The 19,423-nt window shown below is 38.6% G+C and overlaps 1 protein-coding gene across 1 annotated transcript in view; it reads left to right on the forward strand.

Annotated features, from left to right (window-relative positions):
• LOC139142817 (uncharacterized) overlaps positions 1-19,423 on the forward strand; it is a 50,073-nt gene that overhangs the window by 6,685 nt on the left and 23,965 nt on the right. The gene's annotated exons all lie outside the window — the stretch shown is intronic.

The following is a 19,423-nucleotide window of genomic DNA, read 5'->3' on the forward strand; positions in this document are numbered from 1 at the left end:
CGTCATTGACGGTATTTTCAAAGTTGGTACAAGGACATTGACCAATGTCATAGATATATATGCACATCAATTTGTTTTGTGATACGTTTCAATATGGCCGCCAGGCGGCCTTTTCGTAACAATTTTTTCATGTACAGAGCCATAACTCAGGCTTATCTCAACCGATTGTATTCAAACTTGGTACAAGGACATTGACCTTTGTCATATATATATGCACATCAATTTGTTTTGTGATACAATCCAATATGGCCGCCAGGCAGCCATTTTATTACGATTTTTTCATGTACAGAGCCATAACTCAGGCATGTTTCAACCGATTTTATTCAAAGTTGGTACAAGGACATTGAACAATATCATAGATATGCATGTCAATTTGTTTTGTGATACAATCCAATATTGCCGCCAGGCGGCCATTTTGTAATGTTTTTTTCATGTACAGAGCCACAACTCAGACATGTTTCAACTGATTTTATTCAAAGTTGGTACAAGGACATTGACCAATGTCATAGATATTTACGTCAATTTGTTTTGTGATATAATCCAATATGGACGCCAGGCGGCCATTTTGTAATGATTTTTTCATGTACAGAGCCATAACTCAGGCATATCTCAACCGATTTTATTCAAACTTGGTACAAGGACATTGACCTATGTCATACATATGCATGTCAATTTGTTTTGTGATACGATTCAATATGGCTGCCGTGCGGCCATTTTATTAGTCCCCACGGACACCGTCCGGGGGGACTTATAGGTTTGGTCATGTCCGTGCGTGCGTCCGTGCGTGCGTCCGTCCGTGCGTGCGTCCGTCCGTTCACGCAGATATCTCTGAGATGCCTGGAGCGATTTCATTCAAACTTGATACAAGGATTACTTCATATGGCATACAGATGCACGTCAATTTGTTTTGTGATACGATCCAATATGGCCGCCAGGCGGCCATTTTATTACGATTTTTTCATGTACAGAGCCATTACTCAGGCATGTTTCGACCGATTTTATTCAGAGTTGGTACAAGGACATTGACCAATGTCATAGATATGCACATCAATTTGTTTTGTGATACGATCCAATATGGCCGCCAGGCGGCCATTTTATTACGATTTTTTCATGTACAGAGCCATTACTCAGGCATGTTTTGACCGATTTTATTCAGAGTTGGTACAAGGACATTGACCAATGTCATAGATATGCATGTCAATTTGTTTTGTGATACGATCCAATATGGCCGCCAGGCGGCCATTTTATTACGATTTTTTCATGTACAGAGCCATTACTCAGGCATGTTTTGACCGATTTTATTCAGAGTTGGTACAAGGACATTGACCAATGTCATAGATATGCATGTCAATTTGTTTTGTGATACGATCCAATATGGCCGCCAGGCGGCATTTTATTACGATATTTTCATGTACAGAGCCATAACTCAGGCACGTTTCAACCCACTTTATTCAAAGTTGGTACAAGCTTATTGACAAATGTCATAGCTGTGCACGGCAATTTGTTTTTTGATACGATCCAAAATGGCCGCTGTGCGGCCATTTTATTACGATTTTTCATGTACAGAGCCATAACTCAGGCATATCTCAACCGATTTTATTCAAAGTTGGTACAAGGACATTGACCTATGTCATACATATGCACGTCAATCTGTTTTGTGATACGATCCAATATGGCCGCCAGGCGGCCATTTTATTACGGTTTTTTCATGTACAGAGCCATTTCTCAGGCATATCCGCATGTTTTGACCAATTTTATTCAAAGTTGGTACAAGGACATCGACCAATGTCATAGCTTTGCACATCAATTTGTTTTGTGATGCGATCCAATATGGCCGCTGTGCGACCATTTTGTTACGATTTTTTTCATGTCCTGAACCATAACTCAGACATGTATCAAGCGAATTCATTCAAAAGTATTTTTATCACAGACCTAATGAAGAGGACTCTATCCTCTTTGAGGACCTGTAATCAAAATACCGATTATCAAGTGGGGACTGTGTCATCAACGATGACTTGTATGATTGTTTCATGTACAGAGCCATAACTCAGGCATGTTTCAACCGATTTTATTCAAAGTTGGTACAAGGACATTGAATAATGTCATAGATATGCACGTCAATTTGTTTTGTGATACGATCCAATATGGCCGCCAGGCAGCCATTTTCTAATGATTTTTCATGTACAGAGCCATAACTCAGGCATATCTCAACCGATTTTATTCAAACTTGGTACAAGGACATTGACCTATGTCATATATATGTATGTCGATTTGTTTTGTGACATCCAATATGGCCGCCAGGCAGCCATTTTGTAATGATTTTTCATGTACAGAGCCATAACTCAGGCATATCTCAACCAATTTATTCAAAGTTGGTACAAGGACATTGACCTATGTCATATATATGCACGTCGATTTGTTTTGTGACATGATCCAATATGGCCGCCAGACAGCCATTTTATTACGATTTTTTCATGTACAGTGCCATAATTCAGACATGTTTCAACCGATTCAACCGATTTTATTCAAAGATGGTACAAGGACATTCACCAATGTCATAGATATGCAAATCAATTTGTTTTGTGATATGATCCAATATGGCTGCTGTGCAGTCATTTTGTTACGAATTTTTCGTGTTCAGAGCCATAATTCAGGCATATCTCAACTGATTTCATTCAAAGTTGGTACAAGAACATTGATGTATGTCATACATATGCACATTGATGTTTTTTGTAATACGATCCAATATGGCTGCCGTGTGGCCCTTTTTTTTACGATTTTCCATGTCCTGAACCATAACTCAGACATCCACAAGCAAATTTATTCAAAGTTGGTACAAGGACATTGACTTATAGTATACATATGTACGTCGATTTGTTTCTCGATATGGTCTCTGATATGGCCACATGGTGGCAATTTTGTTATGGTTTTTTTCATGTCGAGAGCCATAACTCTGGCAAGTTTCAACTGATTTTATTCAAAGTTTGTACCTGGACATTGACTTATGTCATACATATTTGTGTTGATTTTTTAAATAGTAAGATAAAATATCGCTGCGTAGCGGCGATTTTGTTACGATTTTCTCATGTACTGAGCCATAACTCAGACATATTTCCACCAGTATCATTCAAAGTTGGTACAAGGACATTGACCTATTTCATACATGCTCGTCAATTTGTTTCACGTCATGTAGCAGTATCATGTCAATTATTGAAGTTTTATAATTAGGCTGATATGTCAAGAAATACTGCATCAAATTTCATGAAACTTTGTACAGATGTTAAGCTCACATTGCTTTAACACTGAAAAAGACATTTAATTAATTTGTAATTGCATATGTAATAAACTTTCCTAATTAGAGTGATATATCCACAAATACAACGTCAAATTTGATAAAACTTGACACAGATGTTGATCTCATTGTGTTGTAAATACTGCATCAAACTTTATGAAATATGGTACCGGTGATAATCTGTTAGTGTTAGGATAGTATGAAAAAATGTTTTGCAACATCCTGTCAACTAATTCCCAGTTGACTCATTTAATGACCTTTAGGATAGTGTCCTAAATTGGTTTTATGTTTTCATCACCATGGAACTCATTCTTGGCCATTGAGTGCCATCTTTATCACAGTATTTTTATCACAGACCTAATAAGAGGACTCCATCCTCTCTGAGGACTTGTAATCAAAGTACCCATTAACAAGTGGGGACTGTGTCATCAACGATGACTTGTTGTAACATGTAATAAAGTTTAAGGAAATTTTGTTCCAAGGATTCACCAATAATAGTGTCAATCTATTTTTAGGATAACTAGCTACCACATAGCATGTGTGAATTTCTAGTAATGTAGAGGCTAACCAGTGGTAATCATAACAAGTCAGTAAGGGTGGGTTTTTTTTGCGTTTTTGCCATGTTACAGTGGATTTCCAGATTGGTTGTCATTGTTACAGCCCATCTCTCTCCAGTTAGCTGTTTCAGTATCTGGTATATACATATCTGGTATACACACATTGTGTGCATGAAACTTAAGATGTCTTTTCTAACACAAACAATAGAATCTCATGAAAGTGATGCCACCTTATAAGATTAGACTAAATACAGGCTGCAGACTAACTTAACTGCTCCCCTCACATAGTCAATGTGTTCATGTTATTGCAAGTGTATAAAGTTTAAGGTCCCAATAGCTCTGAATTTGTAATAAACCGATCTCAAAATATCCTCAATTTTCCAAGAGTTTTCTTTAAATAATTAAGACCCATTAAAGCATGAAAAGTGTATAACACTGTCATAGTGTCAAAAGTAGCATGTAAATTCAAATATTTTATCATCATTTTAGATTTCCTGGCATTTTCAAAAACTAATCATGTGACAGAGAAAATAAAGTCTACAACAACAAAGTGTTGGCCATCCTGTGTTGTTCATTCAAGTAAATGGTATCATGCTTGTATCTTGTATGATCACGATGGTATGTGCAGGTAACTCTGCATTTTATTTATGAGTGCAGCACCCATTATTATTTAACCTTTAAAATGCATCAGCATGGTCTAATCAGCAAGAAGTGATACTTCTATATCCCTTTTCCTGCCGAGCGCCCTTGTCCATTATCCTGCCAAGTCAGTAGAAAACGGCCCCCTTTTCCGTGCCTGCAAAAGATTGGCTCTCCTGCACGTTATCCTGCCAGGCATTTTGGCAGAAACCGCCCATTTTCAGGGTAGTTTTAGCCGTACTTATACGTGTTAGACTTCGATAATTTCTACATGCCCGTATACAGGGGAAGGTGCTCAAGGGTTACTGCAGAAAAAAATTGGGGTCAGCGGCTTTGTTTGCCCCAGGGGGTGCGTCATTTTATTGCCGTTTCATGCTTACTTTTACGGAAATAAGCTCCTTCAGTATTGCGCACGTCCGCTAGGCACAAACATAACCTCGCTCGTCTGTTAGTCAGAGACCCTGGGGGTCGTGCTAGGGGTGCGGCAGCACCGGCAAACCTGTCCTTTTTCCCCAGGGTAGGGTCAATTGAATACGTACCTTCAACGACTTGGCAGTGTAGCACAAAAACTACGTTTTGCCGTTGTACAAACGACTTGGCTGAGCCATTGAGGCACAGCTTCCACGTAGTTTCGCCAGCTCGTTTGGGAGTTGGCTTACGAGTGTTACCGTTCATTACCGACTTAATCGAGCGGTCCTCAGTCAGGTACGGGTTTGTACCGCCATGGCTTGGGCTGCAGCTAATTAGTGATAACCAGTCACTACACCCAAGTTGTCAGTCTCACTTTTGCGATGCACGGGTACAACGCAATATGCTTCCATTGTTCTAGCCATCGACGTCTCCATGCCTGGCAGCCATTGTGGCTAGCTGGTTTGCATAACAAAAGCAGTCCCTGCTCAGTACAGGCGGTATCCCCGTAGCATTGACCTCATGTACCCTGAATTCTCGGTACGCAAATAGCGTACGTAGCAACCAAGGTCGTCGGCAACAGGATACGTTTGCCTGCAAACCAGAGCCAATACTTCGGACGATGGAATAAATAAAAAATCCAAAGCCACGTCCATTGAATGGCACGGCCAAGGCAGTGAAGGACGTTGCCTGGCTTGAACTTGCAGAGCTGAAGCCCAGCTTAGTACGTCGGACACCAGTTTGTAATGGTATTTCCGAGTCGTTCATATCCGTTCCATCGGAGGAACAAGTCGAGCCGTCCCGTCAAAAATACGTTCTCATTTTCAGTCACGCACAACTGAATAAGTGACTTTCGTCTCGCACCATCGGCACCATCTGCCAAGTCGTTTGCAAGAGGTAGCCTTCTAGATTAGCATTGCCGAGTTGGTCAAGTTCGGCAGCAATCTCTATAGTGCCAGGCAGCCAAGTACGTCAAACTCCGCCAGAAAACGTCACCATGCTATCCTGCCAAGTCCGCTAAAAAGCGGTAAAAAAAAACCAGCCCCCCTCGGGTGTGGGGGACTGGCGGACAGGTTTCTGCACCTTTCCTGTCTGTCGACTCCCTGCGAACCCATTTCGAGGAGAAAAGGCGTTCCTTGTCAGAAAACCTGTCCTCGGATGACCCCTAAACGCACAGGGGATAGCAAAACGTAGTGCCGTCGACTTGGCAGGAAAGGGGTACCCAAAAAGGGCCCGATTTCCACCGGGTTGGTAGAATAACGGTCACCAGTGCTTAGATTCTGGCTACACCGAATTTCAAGCGGATTTTCACCGACTTGGCAGGAAAAGGGATATATGTCCTTCAGTTAGCACATTTACACGAACCAACTTTGGTTTGAAAATAAAATCATGGAAATAATGCATAAAATCGCAGCTATTGGGGCTTTAAAGACTAGTGAACAGTTCCACACTGAAGATATTAATTGTCAAACATACTGTAACAAGGGAAAAATAGTTCTTTCAGAGTTTCTGGATATCCTAGGTATCGAGTACATACATGATTTCACTTCTACATACATGTTGCAATGCTGTACAGTTGCCTTTTTATGTGTTTGAAGGTCTTGTTCAATTAACAACATACAGTCAAACCTGCCTTAAAGGTCACCCTTATAGAGTTGTCACCTCTCTAGAATGGTCACATTGTGGCAGTCCGATAGCATTTTACTGGTTAATGGCCCTCTGCAGAACAGCCTCCTCTCTTATTTGCTCAGTGGCCACATGTAATTGCTCTAATTTGGAACAAAACCTGTGTATAATGGTCAGCATACATGTATATGACTCTGATTGACCTCTGTAAAAAATTCTCAGACTGGAAAGCAAGAAATGTGTCTATTTTGATCAAGTTTACATCTGCATTTCAAGCTTTCAGAAAAAAATGGATGTAATATGAATTTCAACAGATTAATTTTCTGGAATTTGTTATTGTTCTTATCTTATCCTAAATTCACCACTCAGCACATCACCCACACTGAAAATAATGCGACATCCACCCTCTATAGAAAGACCACCTCCGCATACATTTAGTTGTCACTTTTTCTTGATCCCCAGTGTGACCACTAATATACAAGTTTTACTGTAATTAGGCAATAAATCACACCCAGCGATGATATACCACGAGATTTTGACCAGTTCACGACATATATGCACGAGCGGTATCGAGTGCACATATGAAGTGAACCGGTCAAAATTGAGTGGTATACCGTCGCTTGGTGTGAAATTTAGATAACTGTAATGTCTACACGGTGGTCATGTATTCAAGTGTATTCAAAACCCAATTTTGTTTTGTAGCATTAGGTGTCCAGCTTCAATCTCAAGTGTATTAGGCATGATTTCTTAACACAAGTTGTAAATACCTTGCTAGTGCGTTCGTTGTTGACTTTGTCAAAGTTAATCCGGTGATAATCTGGTGACAGCGTCCACAGATTAGTAATATACCCTTGCTTACTTTGGCGAATTAGGCACTCAAATTCATCAGATAATAGACGCAGTATTTTGATAAAACATTTACACAAGATTGTCAAGGGCAGTGCTAAGTTAAGACCAAAATACCAAAGGTTGGTAGAATATATCTTTATTAGTAATACAACGAAACACCTACCCACCCCTTGGGACCGACACGTAGGCCACCCCTGTGGTACAGCCAATGCATGTTCACAGTGCACGCCATGCGGTTGATTGGCAGCATACATGGGGTTCTAAGTTTACATTTTATTTTATGATATGATTCACGCAGAAATTTCAACAAATTGTCACTTCTGTATCCAGGGATTGTGTAATCAATAACATGCTGTGCCATATAGCTCTGAAATCTTTACTGAGCTGTGCTTTCTTTTTGCAATGGTTGCCTATCAGTATCAATGTGATTGTAGCATGCAAGTTCAGTTTTCTGCCGAGTCCATGGCCTTGTACCATTGCCACAAAACAAGAAATGCTGACAACAAAAAATCAATCACCGGGTCAGCAAGGTGCGCCTCGCTGTCAGCCTCACTGAACTCTAAGCAAAAATGACTCCTTAAATACTCTTCTTTACGTGCCATACGTCAAACGCTGAAGTAGACATCTTGCACTGCAGCTCGTGATCTACCCTGACCAGGTGAGAGCATGAGACATGCTGCTGCTATGGTACCCTTCAGCAATTTGCATTGCATTATTGTAAACTTGTTTTCATCAGCTAGATTCGAGTCAGCCAGTCAATATCTCTGTTCAGTTCAATGACTCAAAGAACTCTCTGGAAAGAAAAATGGCTTCCTCCAATGAATCAAAACACTGAGGCAGAACAATACTAAGTTTGCTTTGGACCATCTGCCCCTGAAAAAGCAAATCCAACTTCAGTATGAGTGAAGATAATAGAATTGAACATGACATTGTGACTCAGCCGTCTACATCATCAAAAACTCAACAGCAATTGGAACTGAAACCTCTGCATGTCATAGTCATCTACATCATCATCGAAAATGCCATGCACAGCGATCTCAAAACATTGAGCAGCCATCGTCAGAAACTCAAGCTTCATTGAGGTATGTTCAAAGTTTTAATGAAAAATGGTTACAAGATTTCAGCTGGCTCCACTACTATGCCAAAAAAGACTCAACCGAACGAGTACACTTACTCGCCATGCAGACTGCTATGACCATAAAACCGCAGTACTCGCAGAATCTATGAGTTCGAACTTTTAAGAAGATTGTTAGAAAGTTTATTTTAATTGCCCTGAGAACTGTGTTCTGGTTAGCAAAAGAGGATATTGCGATCAACAAATATGGACAGCCTGCTGAACTTACTTGAACAGCTTGATTGTCTACATGTGTCGAGTCTGAAATCTGGAAGAACTGTCTTGTAATCATCCGACAAGGCAGCATATGAAATGCTTTAGTCTGTTGCTACTGTTATCCACAAGCAAGTAGATAACAAACTACTGAGATCCCCCTTTGTCAGTATTTTGTGTGACAAGAGACCCAACACTGGAGTGGACTGGAGTGAAGAAAAAGCTGGTTTTGTAATGCAAAATGTTAGATCCAGATACATTCAAGCCGTCAACTACTCTCCTGTTTAATTTGGAGGTCCACAGTGCAACAGGTAAAGCAATATACAATGAACTATCTGATGTTATGAAAGCAAAGCAGCTACCACCTTCCAAGGTGATGGGACTTGGTACGGATGGAGCCAAGGTAATGACTGGCACAGGAGAAGGTGTGACTGGCTACATGTTGAGAGATAACCCCATGATGTTAAATTACCATTGCATTGCTCACCGTTTGGCATTGGTAACTTCCCAGGCAGCAGATGATTTACCCTACCTTGTTGAATACCAAACTGTACTGACTGGTATTTTCTACTTCTTTAAAGCTTCAGCCATTCATACAACAAGACTGGCAGATGTTCAGATTTTGCTCAATGAACCCAGACTCAAAATAAAGAAGGTCCATGAAGAGAGTGTCTATCTTGCTCTGCAAACTGTGTACAAGTGTTTAGATTCGCTCATCACATTTTTCACAACTGACAAGAATGCAAATAGTCTAAAGGCTATGGCAGCAAGATGTCAAAGTATGACTAATTCATAGCCACTACCTACCTGCTTATGGATATTTTACCCATAGTTTCTGAACTGTGCCTGGTGTTCCAGAAATCTGATCTTGATGTTAGCATGGTGCAAGTGTCAGTACATCACTTCAAAACTGCCCTGAACAAAATTAAATCTGGTGAAGTAGAGCACCACACTTACCTCCATCAGCTACGAATGAGCATCTTACTGTTGAGAAGGGAAAACTTACTTTCAAAGGCAATCATGCTGTGCAGGGAAAGCAGAACATTGACTCAATCAGGCAGAAATTTGTTGATGCAGTGTTAGAGAAGATTGACCAGAATTTCAAGGTGATGATAGCAATATCATGTATGCCTTTGGTGTGGTTGCATACCGCAGAACTTAAGACTTGGGGCAATGATAAATTGGAGTCCCTGATCAGCCAGTATGGAGAATCTAAAATGTCAAAGCCACTGAAGGGCAAAGAGGATGTAACTGCTACTGCTGAGCCAATTTGAGATATTAATGCAGAATCTACCAGGCAGGAGTGGTCCATGGTAAAACCATTGGTGATCAAAGCTTGCTACCCTAGAGACAATATGGCTAACTTGTGGGCTCTTATCAACATGTATCACAGAGAAGAGTTCCCAAATTTGCTCATCCTGGCATCATTGGCTTTAACTGCTCCCATCCATACTGCTGATTGTGAAGGAGCTTAGTGCTCAGAATTGATTGATCTCAGCTAGAGTGGATGACATACTCATGGTGAAGCTTGAAGTTGGTCCAGTAGACTGCTTTGACCATGGCTCTGCTTTAACCCTTTTCCTGCCAAGTCCATATTTCACCACCAGGTCAAGATGGTTAAAATTAATGAAACACAACATATTCCATATGATGTATTTTAACAATGACATAATACTGTACATTTGAAGGCTGTTGAAAACATAATACTGTAAAGTTGATCATTTGTGGACAAAAGATGCTATAACATACCAAGCCAAGTGGGTGAAAATACGTCATGTTTTGGCTCAATACCGCTTTTTACTGACTTGGCTGATGGGGAAGTGATACAGTTATTACTGTCTCGCAGGAAAAGGGTTAACACACTAGAGAACATCAAAAGCGAGGGAAACATGTGTTGCTTATTGTTCAAAGTAGAAATTTTAAATTGTAGACTTTGATTTTATCTTGAACAACTTTATGACATTGTTGTTGTCACTTGACTTTCACCGTCTAGTTGATTCAAAATTGATATTACCAGAACACTTATCAGCTAGTTTCTGTTAGTGTGCTACACTTCAATCATTATCACTTTTAATGGTTTAACACCAGCCATTGTAAAACTTCAGTTTGGCACTGTCTGACAATGCAGACAATGTCTGACATGACAGATACAGTATGTTGCGCATTGTATACCTGCAATGTGGCTCTGTCTGAAATGACAGGCATATTGCAATTGTGTACCTTCAAGGTGGCACAGTCTTACATTACAGGCATGCTTTACGCAAGTAATGCACCTGAAATTCACACAGATTTGTGACTCTGAATGCAAAAGGTTTTAAATACCATGTCCAGTAGGTGGGCAAAGTGCAAACCTAAATTGTAAGCATTTTAAAAGACGGAAATCAAGACTAAGTGCCCCCTCTTGAGTCCAGTATAGGTAATATCAGTTTCAAAAGTTTACATGGAAATCAAAGACTTTACGAGGACTATAGACAGCTCATAAAGAGCAGCAAGACCTTGTTTTAAACAACATGACCTAAATGAACTGAAGCTGAACGTGATTTATGTCAAGCATTTCTCAATGTGACACTCTCAGTAGTGGTCTCCACAAATAGCATGACACTAGGATGACACTATATACAAGTTAGTTCTCTGTGTAAGAGGGGATAAACAGAGAAAGAAATAGGCTGTTTTTTCATTTGAATTATGTAGAAAAGGATACAACTATCATCTGCATTAAGACTGTAAGCTGTGTGAGGTGGTTAGGAACCATTTTCAACCGAATTTTTACAGATTTTGTGCCAAAATGTAATCTTAAATATGAAGTTTATGTATAAAAGAAAATGTGGCGACATTCATGAACTTAAATTAGAACGCTTACTTATTGGACATGATATTAGAGTACAAATTGGTAACAGACCGGCCAATGATTACACTAATATCGTAATTTTATTGCCAATGGACAACGTCTGGGGTGACTTATAGGTTTTGTCATGTCCATGCATTTGTGCGTGCGTCCATGCGTGCGTGCATCCATCTGTTCACGCAGATTTCTCAGAGATACCTGGAGTGATTTCATTCAAACTTAGTACAAAGATTACTCCTCATGTCATACATATGCACATATACATGTATTTGTTTCACGATACGATTAAATATGGCCATGTGGCTGCCATTTTGTTAATATTTTTCATGTCTGGAGCCCTAACTCAGACACAGCTCAAGCAATTTTATTCAAAGTTTGCAAAAGAACATTTATGTGTGTCATACATATGCATGTCAATTGGTTTAATGATACAATCCAATATGGCTGCCTAGTGGCCATTATGTTACAATTTTTTCATTTCCATAGCTATAACTCAAACATGTCTCAAACCAAGTTTATTCAAAGTTGGTACAAGGACATTGACTTATATCTTGCATATGCATGTGGATTTGTTCAACAATACGATCCGATATGGCGACCATTTTGTTACAATTTTTTCATGTCCAGAGCCACAACTTGGACATGTCTCAACCACCATTTTAAGTTTAAGCGATTTATTCATTGCTTCGCTTCGATAAAGTTTGTGTGCGCTGTGTGACAGTGTGTGGAAGAAAAATTGTAAAAACTTAGCTTGGTTATTGAACAACTCTTTTTAGCTCATATTTTGTATGTGTATAAATGCCAAAGAGAGCTTATATGGTGAGTCGGTGGCATCTGTATGTATGTATGTTAGTATGTGCGGATGTATGTCCATCCACCTCAAAAACTCCAAACTGCTGCACCTACCATCTTAGTATTTGGTATAGAGGTGGACCCAGGGGTTGAGATGTGACTTTGTTTAAATGAACATGTCAGTGTCAAAAATATGCAAATGGGGTGAGAAAAAAGGAAAATCGTGTAAATCTGTGGGAGTGGTGGCAGTAACAGAAACACCCTACACAAAAGTAAGGGAGAGGTTCTGTGGCATAACCTCATTTGTATGCAGTGTACCTTCTATGTGTGGGAGTGATGGCAGTAACTGAAACAGCCTACACCACTGATGAGTCATTTCTTGTCATTGTTCATGAATTGATACATATTGGCAGACCTGCTCAAACCAAGAGGGACTGTGTTGAAACATTCCTCAGCTATGTGTGTTCCCAAAGTTGACCTCCAGTACCAAAGTTTCAGACCTTATTTACTTATGTCATTCTTGTTTTTCTGGCTTAAAATTTCTTGAATGGACACAATTCAAACCAAATGGGAGCACGCTGTCCTTGATGGTATTTTTTAGATTGGGGATTTGGCTGAGCAGTTTTGTCTGTGGCTCCTCTGCTAGGTGACTTGGTGTCGTACATTGTGAGTTCAAACCCGATTGAAACCACCGTATAATTCATTCAAATTGTACAAGGATATGGACCTATGTCATACATGCATCGATTTGTTTCTTGATACTATCCAATATAGCCGTGTGGTGGCCATTCTGTTATGATTTTAAGCTCATATTTGGTATACCAATGTGAGGTTATTGTATATTGTGGTGTCTCTCTGTATGTACCGGGTATGTATGTATGTATGTATGTATGTATGTATGTATGTATGTATGTATTTTTTGTTTATTTTCCTCAATTTAAATGTGTTTGTATGTATGTACGTATAGTATGTCCATCAATATCAAAAACTTGCAAACCACTGCACTTTCTAGCTGGGTATTTGGTGTGTGGATGCATCCTGGGCTATAGATGGGATTTTGTTCAATTGAAGTTTGCATTGCCCAAATTATGCAAATCAGCTTTAAAAATGTGAAAATGGTCAAAAATTGCTAACCCAAGAACTGCTGTTTTTATTGCTTTGAAAATTAGTATGCAAGTACTTAGGTGGACCTCATACAGTTTTATGTATATCATGACGATATCTTGGATTTGTTTTTTTACTGATTTTTTTTTATTTCCTCATTTTAAATAAAAAATTTTCTCTGAAACCGCCAGCCTAATTGCTCGCAAATTTGGGTTGGATGTGTGCAAGGGTGTTACCCTTCTACTTTGTTAAAGTTACGACAAAATTGGCAAAATTACTGATTTGGGGAAAGATCTTTAGAAATATTTGTTCTTTATAACGGCTGGATAGACAGCTTTTATATTTGGTATACAGATGCCCAGGGATGACATAATTGGATATGTGGAAATTGTCCTGAAATATGCACATTTGTATTTTTAAGACAATTGTGTCATTTTTGGTCAATAAAACTTGTTCTCAAAACCTACTTGTCCGATAGCTTTGTAATTTGGTATAAAAGGCCTGAGGGATGTTATTAGATAAATCTGCTGTTCACAGTGTTGGGAAAACCCCAAAATTGGTATATTTTAGGTAATTTTCTCAGTCTATGACCTTAAATGACCAATAGCAACCAAGGATATATTGTGAGATAGTGTTGAAGGTTGTGAACATAATTTGTCATATTTGGTATCAATTTGTTGTGAAATTTGATCCAGAAAACAAAGCTGAAGTTAATTTTCTCATAACGGACCAATTTTTGTAGCTTTTTCATGTTAAACACACAAGAACTGATAAATTGTACAAGGATATGGACCTATGTCATACATGCATCGATTTGTTTCTTGATACTATCCAATATAGCCGTGTGGTGGCCATTCTGTTATGATTTTAAGCTCATATTTGGTATACCAATGTGAGGTTATTGTATATTGTGGTGTCTCTCTGTATGTACCGGGTATGTATGTATGTATGTATGTATGTATGTATGTATGTATGTATGTATGTATTTTTTGTTTATTTTCCTCAATTTAAATGTGTTTGTATGTATGTACGTATAGTATGTCCATCAATATCAAAAACTTGCAAACCACTGCACTTTCTAGCTGGGTATTTGGTGTGTGGATGCATCCTGGACTATAGATGGGATTTTGTTCAATTGAAGTTTGCATTGCCCAAATTATGCAAATCAGCTTTAAAAGTGTGAAAATGGTCAAAATTGCTAACCCAAGAACTGCTGTTTTTATTGCTTTGAAAATTAGTATGCAAGTACTTAGGTGAACCTCATACAGTTTTATGTATATCATGACGATATCTTGGATTTGTTTTTTTACTGATTTTTTTTTATTTTCCTCATTTTAAATAAAAAATTTTCTCTGAAACCGCCAGCCTAATTGCTCGCAAATTTGGGTTGGATGTGTGCAAGGGTGTTACCCTTCTACTTTGTTAAAGTTACGACAAAATTGGCAAAATTACTGATTTGGGGAAAGATCTTTAGAAATATTTGTTCTTTATAACGGCTGGATAGACAGCTTTTATATTTGGTATACAGATGCCCAGGGATGACATAATTGGATATGTGGAAATTGTCCTGAAATATGCACATTTGTATTTTTAAGACAATTGTGTCATTTTTGGTCAATAAAACTCGTTCTCAAAAGCTACTTGTCCGATAGCTTTGTAATTTCGTATAAATGTCCTGAGGGAAGTCACTAGATACATCTGCTCAAAGTGTAGGGAACCCAAAATTTGTGTATTTTAGGTAAATTCCTCAGTCTATGACCTTAAATGACCAATAGCAACCAAGGATATATTGTGAGATAGTGTTGAAGGTTGTGAACATAATTTGTCATATTTGGTATCAATTTGTTGTGAAATTTGATCCAGAAAACAAAGCTGAAGTTAATTTTCTCATAACGGACCAATTTTTGTAGCTTTTTCATGTTAAACACACAAGAACTGATAAGAAATATGCTGTTTACATTCAAGTGATAGCACTGAAAGCATTAATTAAAAAATCCCCAAGGTTGTAAATAGTTCACATATTTTACCATTTCCTGCCACCTGGCCATTGCAGCTTGTTTTATGTAAACATGGTCAATACTAAGGGGTGGACCATTTGATATCTTGGGGGAGGGGCCCTAGAAGATTGATGAGGTAGCATTATTTTCTTTACCTGATCCTTTGTACATTATTTTCCCCCACTCTCCCATCTTTCTTTTGTCAAGCCACCTCTCTCTGCCGATTTTTTATTGACATTTGCTTATGTATTTTCTGCTTTTCCCATTCCTATAGAAGTTTATATGCATATTCCTAAAGTTGACCTCCAGTACCTAAGTCGCAGACCTTATTTGCTTTCGTCATTCTTGTTTTTGTGGTTTAAATATTTATTGAAAGGGCTGATTCAAACCAAATGTGAGCACAGTGCCCTTTTTCATGTCTTAAGCTGTAACTCAGACATATTTCACCCAATATTACTCAAAGTTGGTACAGGGACATTGATACCAAATAAAAATTGAGCTTATGTTAATACACTTGTGTTTTTGTCTGTGTTTGCTTTTTCCCTTGCTGGCTGGTAGATTATACAAAATCCAAGGACGGCAAACAAAGAATTTTCTTTAAATGTCCATAGCTCACAAACTATTTTGCAAAACATCATCAAAGAAGCACATACATGTATTTCTCACCCAGATTAACCCTACATTAATTACTACCATCTCAATATTTGATGTGTTGATGCATCTGAGGCTGGATATGTGAACTTGATCAAACAAATGTGTTTGTATCAAAAATATGCAAATGAGGTAAAAAAAGGCCAACTCTGTCAAAATGCTACTTAAGTAAACCTTTAGCCAGATTGCCTCGATATTTGTTACATCAGTCTCTTGAACAAATTTTATGCAAATTTGTTGTCCCACAAAGGCATGGCTACTTTTTGTGAAGCTCCATTGTCAGTGATGCCAAGCTTTTCTAATAGGTGGCAATGTTTTCCTAGTATATTAACAGCAAGTCATCAGATGATGCTTATACTGTGGTTATAATTTTACAAACAACTTTTATACATGATTGCATGTGGCACTTTGAAACACCATATTCCACCGAGGTATTTAGTTTTGTACGGCTGTCACTGCCAATTTGCCATCAATACTCTCTTCAGACATCTTTTGTTCAATTCAATAGTTGAACCGTAATTGTATAACAAACTCACTCTCTGCCAATAAGCCCATCTGTGTCACAGTATTTTTAGTCCCCACGGACACCGTCCGGGGGGACTTATAGGTTTGGTCATGTCCGTGCGTGTGTGCGTGCGTGCGTCCGTGCGTGCGTGCGTCTGTGCGTCCGTCCGTCCGTCCGTTTACGCAGATATCTCAGAGATGCCTGAAGCGATTTCATTCAAACTTGGTACAAGGATTACTTCATATGTCATACAGATGCACGTCGATTTGTTTTGTGATACAATCCAATATGGCTGCCAGGCGGCCATTTTATTACGATTTTTTCATGTACAGAGCCATAATTCAGGCATGTTTCAACTGATTTTATTCAAAGTTGGTACAAGGACATTGACCAATGTCATAGATATGCACGTCAATTCTTTTTGTGATACGATCCAATATGGCCGCCATGCGGCCATTTTGTTACGATTTTTTCATGTACAGAGCCATAACTCAGGCATATCTCAACCGATTTTATTCAAAGTTGGTACAAGGACATTGACCAATGTCATACATATGCACGTCAATTTGTTTTGTGATACAATCCAATATGGCCGCCAGGCGGCCATTTTATTACGATTTTTTCATGTACAGAGCCATAACTCAGGCATATCTCAACCGATTTTATTCAAAGTTGGTACAAGGACATTGACCAATGTCATACATATGCACGTCAATTTGTTTTGTGATACGATCCAATATGGCCGCCAGGCGGCCATTTTATTACGATTTTTTCATGTACAGAGCCATTACTCAGGCATGTTTCTACAGATTTTATTCAAAGTTCGTACAAGGACATTGACCAATGTCATAGCTATGCACATCAATTTGTTTTGTGATACGATCCAATATGGCCGCCAGGCGGCCATTTTGTTACGATTTTTTCATGTACAGAGCCATAACTCAGGCATATCTCAACCAATTTTATTCAAACTTGGTACAAGGACATTGACCTATGTCATACACATGCACATTGACTTGTTATGTGATACGATCCAATATGGCCGCCGTGTGGCCATTTTATTACGTTTTATCATGTCCAGAACCATAACTCAGACATGTATCAAGCAAATTTATTCAAAGTTGGTACAAGGAGATTGACCAATGTCATACATATGCATGTTAATTTGTTTTGTGATACGATCCAATATGGCTGCTGTGCGGCCATTTTGTTATGATTTTTTCATGTACAAAGCCATAACTCAGGCATATTTCAACCAATTTTAATCAAAGTTGGTACAAGGACATTGACCTATGTCATACATATGCACATTGATTTGTTTTGTGATTCGATCCAATATGGCCACCATGTGGCCATTTTATTACGATTTTTCCATGTCCTGAACTACAACTCAGACATGTATCAAGCGAATTTATTCAAAAGTATTTTTATCACAGACCTAATGAAGAGGACTCTATCCTCTCTGAGGACCTGTAATCAAAGCACCCATTAACAAGTGGGGACTGTGTCATCAACGATGACTTGTTTATCACAGATTTAATTAATGAACAGGACTCTGTCCCCTCAGAGGACTTGTAATCAAAGTATCCATTAACATGTGGGACTGTCATCAACGATGACTTGTTACAATGAAAGCATGACTGATTTTTGATGTATAACCAGGCTTTTCATCAGAAGCTGGTGGCTGGAGAAAGTGCACAGCTGATGAGGTCATTTCTCCAAATAATGAATGAAATAAAAAAGTATTGACTGTGACTGTTGGTCCTCTATACAGAAAAGTAAGATTTTGCAAATGACACAAGATAATTGCAGATTAAAAGGGTGAACTGTCACTTTGCTATTTGTTTAGGTATGGTCCAAAACGTGAGCCTGTTGATCAGTCATCGCTGTTTTCAAAATCATTTTGATCGTCTTTCTCCCAAGTTATATTCATTCTGTGGTTTGTCTATGGAACCTGGCAGAAAGAGGATTAAACAAACAAATTTCATCAGTGCCTGTAGATTATTACATTTGCAAAGTTGCCATTGGTTTTACATCAAAATAAATAAAGCTGCAGCCACTTTGGATGATGGAACGAAGTTCATTGCGTATGCGTCAGCCCTGTATAGCAGCAAAGTCACTTGTGAGTCGATACATGTATGGTATTCATTAGAAAAGTAGGAATGCATACCACACAGCTGCTGTCGTGAATCAGTTCACAAGCGACTGTGTATTGCAGCGTAGGGATTTGTGACACCCATTGAAACATCATGTCAACTGATTTGATAGTCTGAACAGAATAAGCTTTTATGAATCTGCAGTGTCTGTATGACATCAATTTTTTCTTGATCAGCAACAATGAGTTAACAAAATGTTTTCAAATGTCAGATCATGTCATATAAATTTGGACCTTATGAAAGCTATGTTGGACTTAAGTAAAGCTATATTGTGACACGGTCCCTCTATTGCACAGTGACATGGGCCCTGAATTAGTGGTAGATTTCTGTATGGTTGTCTATGAAGGGGAGTAAAATTAACATGGCTGATATTTTTGTGATTTGATGATTGATTTTTTAATCTTGTTAATTTTGCCATTCCTACAAATTCTTTGATGATCAATCTCTGGTAAACTAAGAGATGTTGTTAACAGGTACAAATGTATTGTCGTTGTTAAATTGTTGAATATTGTTACTCAAACACTGATCATGCAAAATATGTAATAAAACTATCAGTGTCTACTGTCATTTTCAACAGTCTTATTTAGTACAAAACAGTTTGAAACACCTCTCAGACTGCACAAGATTCAAGCATTGTACACATCAATTTCTCAAAAATTTTAATTCCAGACGGGA

This window comes from Ptychodera flava, chromosome 10 (genome assembly GCF_041260155.1).
Source record: "Ptychodera flava strain L36383 chromosome 10, AS_Pfla_20210202, whole genome shotgun sequence".
In the NCBI taxonomy this organism is placed as follows: Eukaryota; Metazoa; Hemichordata; class Enteropneusta; family Ptychoderidae; genus Ptychodera; species Ptychodera flava.